Raw genomic sequence first — 10,887 nt, forward strand, 5'->3', positions numbered from 1 at the left:
CTTTACCCACTTTACACTGTTTTGCTGTTATTGTCATTTTTTATGGCGGTAAAATATACATGCACAACCTAAAATTTACCATTTTGATCATTTTTAAGTGTACGATTCAATGGCATTAAGTACTTCACACAGTTGTGCAACCACCACTGCCATCCACATCCAGAATCTTTTCATCTTCCCGGATGAAACTCTGTACCCGTTAAACAAACTTCCCATTTCCCCAGCCTCTGGCAAACACCACTCTACCTGTTCCGATATGTATGGCTTATTTCCCCTAGCATAATGTTTTCAACCTTCACCCATCATGTAGAACAATTTCATTCCTTTTTAAGACTGAATAATATTCCATTATATGGATATGCCACTTTTGGTTTAGTCACTATGTATCAGTGGACATTAGGTTGTTTCTACCTTGTGGCTACTATGAATCATTCTACAAGTATCGGTTGAGTCTCTGCTTTCAATTCTTTTGGTTATATATCCAGGCGTGGAACTGCTGGATCATTTGGCAATTCTGTTGAATTTTTTGAGGAACCCCCCTGCTGTCTTCTGCGGTGGCTGCGCTATTTTACATTCCCACCCACAGTGCACAAGAGTTCCAATTGCTCCAGATCCTCACCAACATCTGTTATTTTCTGTTCCCCTTTACTTGGCTTTCTTTTTCTCCGTAGCACTTACTACCTGTTTGCTTATTTATAATGCCTATTTCCTCCTAACTAGGATCTAAGCCTCCTGTGTATAGGACTTTCATTTTTGTATCCCCAATGCCTAGCACATGGCAGGTGCTCCAGAAATTTGTTGAATATAAAAATAAGCACTTGGGTCATGTCAACGTTAGCAGACATGAGATTTATCACACCAAATGTCTTAAACTACATCCAGCTGAGGGAAGGCAATAGGAGCAAGAGTTCCACAGGTGACAGTTTTAGTGGCATTTCCCCCTCATCCTCATTAACAATAAGCTCAGAACCACAGACACTATGAAAATCAATAAGAATCATACAATTATGGTGCTCATGTCACTGACTTCAAGCCTTAACTCATCTCATTAAAAGAGCAATGCAAAAGCTTAAAACAAAAAAGTAAACAAAAATTGCATGCACTTTCAGTTAATAAAGAGCCTGCAAATCCAATGTGTTTTATTTTAAAAGATCAAACCAACAGTTAACCAGATGGGACAATGGCCTTGTGTAGACTCCTTAATTAGATATATCCAAGGACAGCTTAATCTAGAAACCTAACTTTAAGTCTACTTTTTTTTGGTCATTTTTTTTCCTGTTCATTTTTGTGTTTGTTGTTGCCTTTTTGTTTTATTTTTTAATGTTTTTATTCATTTGAGAGAGAGAGAGAGAGAGAGAGAGACAGCGCGTGATCAGGGAAGGGTCATAGAGAGAAGGAGTCACAGAATCTGAAGCAGGCTCCAGGCTCTGAGCTAGCTGTCAGCACAGAGCCTGACGTGGGGCTCGAACCCACGAACCGTGAGATCACGACCTGAGCTGAAGCTGGACGCTTAACCAACTGAGCCACCCACGTGCCCCTTTGGTTTGTTTTTTAAGAGCTGCTTGTAAAGAAATCAGAATTCCATGAGATCATTATAAATGAGCTAAAAAGCCATGCGACTCTTCTTGTCTAGCAGTCAGCTAGTTGTATAGCACTGGATTAGAAGTTTTAGGTCTTTCTCTCTCTCTCCCTCTAATATCCCGGTCCTCCTCACTGGAAAATACTTTGAGGAAAAAGGCCAATGGATTTATCTTGTTGGGTTCATCTCTCTTTTCCTCTAAGCAACCATTCCATCTCTCATTCCTCAACAAAGGATACCATTTCCCTCCAAAAGGCAACCACTTTGTTAAATGCATAATACTGTCAACCCCAAACAACTTCATGGGTCTTAAAGTGGAGGCCAGGAGTAATTCATTTAGAGCATGAAGAACTTTCCCTGCCTGCTAGAATGAAATCTTGATAGTATATTCTGTTCTGAATTATTTAAAGAACAGACTGTACTTTCAACACACACGTGCACGCAAGAAAGAAATGAAAAAGTGTTCTGCACAACTGGCCACAAACCAAACTGAAGAGTATATGAAAAGATACTGATACTTCACAGTTTAGACTCACTGCAATTTAAACTACTGAATTATTCAGACTGAGAAATTCTGATTCTTTTAACCTGCTCAGATGCCTTGATGTAGATGATCAAGATGGATTTCAGTTATGAGATGAACCTAATGCTGAACAGTGTTCCTCGTGGTTTCATTTCTTTTACTCTCTTCATTCAGCTTTCAGCATACAGCTTTCTAAAACAAAGTCAGTGTAACATCTAACACCTCCTCAAAAAGCCACACTCTTATCCCTATATCTACAGCTACATCATTTCCTTCTTAAATCAAGGTGAGTATTATTTATTCATCACTACTAGGACACAAGTTTTTTCAACAACAGAAATAAGTTTACCATTTTTCCCAGCTTCTCCCTCACCTCTTCCCCCCAATTTAAATGCATCTGTGGGACACAGCACAGTCCCACTGTGTACTGCCTACTGGGCAAGTGTTTTCACTCTCTACACCTCCATTTCTTCATCTGTTCCTGACTTACAGCGTTTCTGTGATATATGGTTCTGAATCTGGCTTACAAGTACCTAATGTGTCAGTTATTATTTTTAGCAGCAAATTGTATAAGAATCTGTGAATCCGTTTCTCCTTGTTGGCAGCTTACTCAAAAGAGGGTAACTTAACCCATAGCTTGGCCTTTTGAGTGCCCAGGTAGCCATGAGCTCAAAAGAACTCCAAGAAGGAACTACAACCCACATATCCCAACGTTTCTCACTCCACAGCCCTCGTAAGGATCTTATCAACAGGAAACAAAAGCACTATACTACTATAATGAAGTGTCTGTCTTTTATTTTCTAATTTAAAAAACCCAAAGATTGTAGCCCAGGGAACAGTTAAATATTTAGAAGGTTAAAAAAGTTGCTGAGACCCAGTCCTCCACCCCTGTTTACCCTGTTCCTGCCCGTTTGGGAAGAAAAAACTTGTGATGTCCAAATCTGCAGCAATGGGATGGACATGCAGCTGTTATAAGCTGGTCTTTACAGATAAATGCTGCCCTCAACTCATATCCCACAATAAGCACCTAAACAAGAGGGATTCCTCAGATTCCTGGACATTCAGGCTGCTTCAAGTCAAGGACTGGATGCTACTCTCTCATGCTTCAAGAACTAACTTCCTTTTTAAAGTACTAATTCTTTCAAATTGCCAGCAACCACTTTCATTTCTTGCAATCCAACCTACTCTGATTAAACACATGTTACAGTAAGAAAAAAGTGACTATTTTTGAAAGACAGAGGCAGTGAATTTTTGCTTACGTATCTGGGCAGATGAAATGTACTGCCTCCTTCAGAATTTAAATCATCAGCACGCTGCCAGGCAAGTTCAAGTCTCAGGTCACCAATGTGCATTCCTTTTATTGCTCCATTTAATTCTTTTCCCCCCTCCTCTCATAAACTTTCAAGCTGCTTTAAGTTTGAGCCTTGGCCAAAAGTGCTGGGCAGAACTGCTCCCTGTATCTCAAATGCTCTCTAAAGCTGTCACCAAAGGCAGTGACAAATTCTGGACAAGCCATGGAGTTTCCTTTTCTTTCCTACTATCTCCAAGGCTCTTTAGAAAGGACATAAAATACACTTAGGACAAAAACACATTATTGACTACAGCACTCAGGCTTCACACTCACCTGACCGAGGTCAGGCACTCCGTTGCCAAAACACTCCAGCTGTGCGAATCCTGCTCCTCTGTAGTCCGCTCCTAAGTATTAGAAAGAAACAGAGTATAAGACCATGAAGGCCAGTCCCTAACAGAAAGGCTTCCAATTGCAAGCTTCCATCTTCTTTAGCCTCCTTCCTGGAGAGACCCACCACCTCCCCAAACAAGACAGGAAGGCTGGAGGGATCAGTTGGACAAAGATTATAGGTAACGCTGCTTACTTATTTCCAGTATGTAACTGACAAGTGAGCCTAGGCACGCAAAAACTTCGAGCGTGCTGGGGGAGCTGGAACTAAGGGAAGTGTTTGGCAGATCGCAAAGCACTTGTTTCCCGGAGCCTAGGCCAAGTATCCGTACCCTGCATCCTCATTGGGCGTGAGCTTCGTCCACATTTCATCCCTCACCGCTCCTCGGTTTCTTCCGTTTTTTTTAAAACCTTCCCCACTGAGGGCCCCCCACCTGCATTTTTCTCCCAACCATACAGGTCGAGGGAGGGGTACATTTTTTAAAAGATTATTTCCTTGAGCGGACTCACATAGGACACCCCCACACCCTCCCCCCAAAAAAACTATTTCCTGCAGCTGCTGCAACAGTTTCCAACTTGGGGGAATGCCAGTCCAGTCCAGAATAGGTAGCCCTCAAGGCCAGTCAATGGAATAAATTTTTTCAGCCTAAAACGAACACGCCAAAAATGCCCTCAGTAAAACCCCCAAACGTATGCAAGTGCATGCAAATCCACCAAGAACTCCATGAGCGGAGGAAAAACTTCTGCGCCCGGGGTGGGGGACAGTACCAACTCCCCGCGCCCTCTGCCCGGCCCCAGCCGCTACCTTGGTGCCCGGGAGCCACGCCGGGCTCGGGGAGCAGGGCGAGGAGAGGGGTTAGCAGCCGCTGGGTAATCCCATGTCCGCGAACAGGGAGCTCGTTCCGTTAGGATGGAAACGGAACACCCACACCTCCTCTCGGCGTGCGCTTTCTCTCTCTCCACCCTCTGCCTCCTCCTCCTCCACCACCACCTCCTCCTCTCCTCCCACCCCAGCGAGCTTGAGGAAACGCTTCAGCAGCACATCCACATGGTTACTGCACATCGAAGCGGCTCCTGGCAGCTTATATAGGCCAGGAAGCTCCCTGGGCAATGTAGTCCAAGTCCGAGGTCGTCGCGGCGCCTGGGGCTGCGGGAAAGGACTACGAGTCCCAGAATCCCCTGGGCTCCGGGCTGGGCTCTAAATAGAAGCGCGCGGGGACGGGGAGGGGCGTCCTGCGGGGCGTCCGGGCTTCGAATCCTCCTCCTCTTACCCCAGAGCTGGCAAGGCTTGGAGTCCGGGCCCCCAAGCCACCTCTGGAGGGTTCCCCCAGCCCTTGGGGACACTTCTCTTGCGGCTGCCCCCTTTTCCTTAAATTCAGGTATCTGGGGAGGGGGGGGGCTCGGATTTCTGCTTTGGGAAGTTTTTACAAGCTGTTACCCACCCTCCCCCTCCCCAGCCCCTCCCCACCCCGCGCCTTGAGTCCCTGAGCCAAGAATTTCAGAAATCCAGGGCACAAAAACGCCAGTATTTGCGGTCAAGGATTAAAGGCGCGAGGTTGTCTTTGTTTAATCTCCTCCATCCTGCTCGGGTTTGCATAGAAAACTAACTCTGGGAGCGATGATCTACGCAGGCGGGGACATAGGCAAGTGGCTCGAGAGACCCCGAGCTGCATGTGTTCTTCCTCGCCCCGCAGGAGGTAAAGACACGCTAGCCTCTCCGATGCACTAATAAAGGAGCCGTGTTGTGACTCGCCCGCGCGGAGATTGGGAGGCAGAAAAGAAATACAAACCGCGACCTAGGTCCTGACCCTTGTTTCAAGCAGCCCCTCTGCTCCCCGGAGCTCTAAACGCTTAAGTAAATAAACCGCAAGCCAGAAAAATTAGGGCTTGGGAGAGAGCCGCTGACACGACGTTGTGCGTTCAGACGGGGCGCCCTCCAGCAACCCCTTACCATGGCGTCTGGGACGAGATAGGTTGCTAACCCCCTGCTAAAAAGTGCCTGGGCTCTTGGGCTGCATGCTGTTCGGCTTTTGGAAGGAGGGCAAGGGCCAAGCAAAGAGGCAAAGTCAGTAGGCTGCTCTCCCTTCCTCAGATGATAGGCATGCATTACACAAACGTTCCCTGTCTACTGGGTACCAGGCACTGTGCCAGGCGCTGGGGCATAGCGGTAAGCCAAAACACATCACAGCATCCCAGACAGGCACTGCCTGCCGTGCCACATGGTGGCTATAACAACAATAGTAATAATAATAGTTTGAGACACTGATTTTATTGAGCCCAGACCACATGCACTTTTCATGCAACTTGCTATTGAGTTTTAACAACCACGGGCAGATTTATTATCTCTGTTTGATAAATGCAGGCCTAAGGGCTCAGAGAAATCAGGTAATTTCCCAAGATGACAACGTATATTAAGTAGTGCAGCCTGGATTCCAATTCAAGCCTGTAAGTGTACTAAGTCCTTGTCTTTAGGGAAATCCATCACCACTGCCTTAAATGGCCTCCTTCCTCATTTTAGGAACAGCCTCTGAGCCTTTGGGCAAGTCATGTACATCTCTTTGCCCCAGTTTTGCCATCTTGGAGAAATTCATTAGAATTTGCCAACTTTATACCAGGATTGCTTGACAGAGTTAACAGTCTTGTTAAACTTCAAGAACAAATTAGAGGAGCACCAAGAGTTAATAATTATTATTGATAATACCAAAACTATAATAATTACTGACATTTATTGTCAGCACAGAACCTGATGTGGGCACAGACTTATAACCATGAGAGCATGACCTGAGCCAAAGTCAGACACAACCAACTGAGCCACCCAGCTGCCCTCTATGGCACAGAGAACTTAAGTAAGGTCCTCCAAATCACGCAGGTAATGGCCTGTCTGACTCCTAAACCCTGGAAATTAAGTACTATACTCCACAGCCTCCCTAATGAAAACATAGGCATTGAATTTATCTGCTCATATATGCATTTAATACGAGCCCAGGAATGGGCATTGCTCTGAGTAGACAAAGTTTGTGTTCATTATATTACTCTTGCCTCTCCTGTCTTTCAGCAGAAGCCCCTTGTTACTGGGCACTAGAGCCTCATGTTTAATTCCTCAAGGTAGCACTCCCCATCATCAAGAAACATCCACATCTTGTCACAACAAAAAGGTCTACACCTTTCCCATCTGTCCCCTTTCTTCTTTTCCCCGATGAAACAATTTGTTTTGTTTCTAAAGGGTTTTGGGCTCAGTTTTTTCAAACAAATTCAACAAATCAGTTATTACCATTGAAACTGGTAAATGCTAAAGGGTAATTCTTTCACTTGCTTCTAACTCAGAAACAACGGAATCTTTCTTTAAGAGAGAGAGAATCCCAAGCAGGCTTCATACTACCAGCTCAGAGCCCGACACAGGGCTTGAGCTCATGAAACTAGGAGGTTGTGACCAGAGCCAAACCAAGAGTCTGACACTCAACTGACTGACCCACTCCAGAAACAATGGAATTTTAATGTGGGTTTTCTAAGGAAAATTTGGTCTTGTTTGAGAGCTGAGGTTCAATAATTTTTATGCTCACCATACATGGACCCTTGACCTTTAACTGCTTTATCTAGTCTTCCCTCTTTGACCCCAAATTTCACTGAAGACAGGGATCATATTTTATTCATGCTTATAGTCCCTTTTCCCCTAACCAGCAGGCCTTAGTTCTCTGCACATTTTAGTAGATATGTACAAAAAAAAAAGGTTTGTAAGCAAAAGGATTGTAATAGAATGTATGTCAGGCATATGGTAGAATAGATGAACATATTTTTTGAGCACACAAACCATGCAACCCACTCATACCGTATACTGTTTCTTCCACCTGTCTGTATATATGGTCCTATTCAAAAGTTTGCAACTGTTATCAGGTTCTGGAAGCTACTAGGTCACTAGAAAGCAGTTTTGCTAAATTGCTATGATGGTAATAGGTTCTCTACCATGCTGTATGATTGATGATGAAATATGTCATAATAAAAGGGTGGCTGCTTGATTCATTCTCTATTATGAAGAGAAGGAAGGAGGCTTCTTGGTCTTAACAGTATCTTTTTCCTGGAAGAATTTTCCAGAGCTGTGCTTCCAATACAGTAGCCACTAGCCATGTAGACCCTTAAGATATGGCTAGTTCTAACAGAGATATAAAGTAGATATAAAATACATGTAAAATTTCAAAGACTTAGTACCAAAAAAATCAAAATATCTCAATAGTTTTTATATTGATCACATACCAAACTGTTAACATTTTTGTTGGACTGAGTTAAATAAAATAGATAATTAAATATAATTCTGCCTGCTTTTTACTTTTTTCATGTGCTAATATATTAAGTTTTTCGTGTGTGGGATATATGATATACTATTGGATGGTGCTGGTTCAGAAAACCAAGAATCAACTTCTCAAGGTCCAGTTCAAGACAGTGACCAGCCCTGAAGTTGTCATTTATGACTTTGCCCTTGAAATGCCCACGCAGGGAAGTAGGAGGGCTTTGCAGAGTCAGGATAGTATCACAGACTGAGCAGAAGCCTGAAGAACGTCCAAAACTAGCACATCAGCCTACCCCCAGGGAAACCCTGCAAATAGAAACAGGTTTTCATCAGCAGTGTTCAGCTAAAAACCGCAACTGAATGAGTCTTCCTAGAAGCCCACCTTCAAATGCCACCCTGATTAACACAGTAAAATACACTGAAGAAAGCAAGAATCAGAAAAAGTGGGTTCAGTATTCAGCTGCACCCTTGATATCCATGATCCGTGTAACTGTAGCCAGTCACCTAATCTTGTAGGGAATCCATTTTTTGGTAGAGTGAAGCTGGTAATCTTTGCCCGCCAATCTCACTGGATCAAATGTGTCACCAGACAGGAAAAGGCTTTGTAAGCTCATCCATGACATACCAAAGTGAGAGGCCATTATCAACAAGCTTGGAGAAAATGCTGATGTGTCACAATATAATACTCAACTACACACCAAACTTTAGATTATTGGGGCAATGCTAGTCCAGCTTTTCTCCCACGCCAAAGATTTTAATTGCCCATAAGTGCCCCAATAAGCCTTGAGTACTTTAATTAACCTCTTCTCCAAATCACTCTTAAATGGCAAGACAGAATGATCCTCAAGTCAGAGAATTCAATCTATTTTTTGGCACTGATGCATTACATACATGTGCAAACGTGAGAACTATCAGTGAATAGAAAAAGCTACTAGTCCGTCCTCCAACTAGTCTATCTCAGTCATTGTTAACTTTTGTGATGAAGTGCTGGTTCTTTGAGAATCTTATAAAACTCAAGGACATTTGTCTCAGCATGACAAAGATTCTCACAATTTTAGCACCAGTTCTTAGAATTTCTTGGGCCAACCCCCCACCCTAAAACTCATTCATAGATACCCCAGTCAACTAGATTATCTTTCAACTCCATCTTTGTGTGATACTGTCCCTCCAAGCAGATAAGCTTCTTGAAGATAGAGATCAAGTTCTATATTTGTGTACCCTTTGCAGCATCTAGCTCAGCTCTGTAGAAAGAATAGGTGCACAGCATTTACTGGCTTAATTCATTTTTGGAGCCATAGAAGTAGCCAGAAGAAATCACCTGCTGGCACATAGCAGCCCTAGATGAGATCATGACCTTTGGCTTAGGTCATGATCTCATGGTTTGTAAGTTCAAGCCCCACATTGGGCTCTCTGCTGTCAGTGCAGAGCCTACTTTGGGTACTCTGACCTCCTCTCTCTCTACCTACCTCCCTCTCTCAAAATAAATAAACATTAAAATTTTAAAAAACAAAGAACGAAAAATGCAGTTGGTGTTTGGACATGAGCACGAGAGTGACTAATTTGTCATGGAGCTAAGAAAATGAAATGTTTTTCCCAAACCCAGGTTCTGGGCATCCTGTGAGGCTAAAAGAAGTCATGCACAGGGAGAGGTCCTGTATTTCTTGTCCTGCCTGGAGTTTAAAGAGACTGCTAGTCAGTAAACTTGCACATGGAGGGAGCATTGGCAAATTGTCAATGATATAAGATCTGGAGGGCAGCATAATGCCTACAGAAGAATGCAAAAGTTGAGGAGTTCCTACCACTTTATCCCACGTGGAATTGACAGCTATACCATCTCTGATAATGGCTGCCAACATTGTCTCCCACCATATAAGCAAATAAAGAGGACTATTTCTGTCTACTACGTTGTCTTCTTGTGACACATGCATAACCAGGAGTTTATTATCAATTCAGACCATTTTCCCCATCTCTTGCTTCCCATCTGCAAGGGTATCACCCTAAATTGCTCTAGTAGCCAGACTAGATCTGAGGACTTGAAGAAATTTGGGGAAAGTCCTTCTTATCTTATCCTACTGTTCGAACTAAAGGAAATCTGCTTATCAAACAAAAAAACAAAAAGCTCTTCTCTACAGGGGAATTCAGCTAACACATGTAGAAGAAAAATATAAAATTAGAAAATCACCATTTTGCAACTTCCAGTGTAATAATTTACTTAGATATCAGTAGATGCCAAACCTCCTGTCAGTAGATGCCAAACCTCCAGAGTAAAAAGGTAATGGGGAAAAAGATACTCATATGGCTCTAAAAAATAACCTCCATGTATTACCCACTAATTATGAAGTGGAAAATGGAGCTTTATAATGAAAAAATATGGCAATCACCACACTCAAGTGATCAAATTTATCATCAACAATACTGGGACAACCAGACACACTTTGCCTCCTGGTACGACTCAATAACAAATATACAACACCACACAGAGATGTTTTTGCTGAAGATGTCTGAGGATACAATCAGACCCAGAAGATGAAGCATTCCAGAAGCTCATTGGCCCGAACTCTTCAAATAAATCAGTGTCATGAAAACAAAAAATGGCAGGAGGCTATCTAGATTTAAAAGACAGACACATTACATTAGCAGCTAAATGAAACATGTGACCCATGATTGGTTCCTGGATTGAAAGAAAGAAAAAATAAATCTATAGAAGACATTTCTTAGCAACTAAAAAATTTGAATCTACACAACATATTAAATGAAATTATGGAATCATAATTGTAGGGGGTGATAATGATACTGTGATTATACAGGAGAATGTCCTTTTCCTT

The 10,887-nt window shown here is 43.0% G+C and overlaps 1 protein-coding gene across 7 annotated transcripts in view; it reads right to left on the minus strand.

The window, feature by feature from the left end:
- Nucleotides 1-4,742, minus strand: part of ITPR1 (inositol 1,4,5-trisphosphate receptor type 1) — a 324,913-nt gene extending 320,171 nt beyond the window's left edge. For all 7 annotated transcript variants that reach the window (XM_029918487.1, XM_029918486.1, XM_029918483.1 and 4 more), the window contains exons 1-2: nucleotides 4,586-4,742; nucleotides 3,727-3,797 (exon numbers count right to left, since the gene is read on the minus strand). The gene's annotated coding sequence lies outside the window, so the exon portion shown is untranslated. The remainder of the gene's footprint in view (nucleotides 1-3,726; nucleotides 3,798-4,585) is intronic.
- Between the last annotated feature and the right edge of the window lie 6,145 nt (nucleotides 4,743-10,887).

Source organism: Suricata suricatta, chromosome 12 (assembly GCF_006229205.1).
Source record: "Suricata suricatta isolate VVHF042 chromosome 12, meerkat_22Aug2017_6uvM2_HiC, whole genome shotgun sequence".
NCBI lineage: Eukaryota > Metazoa > Chordata > Mammalia > Carnivora > Herpestidae > Suricata > Suricata suricatta.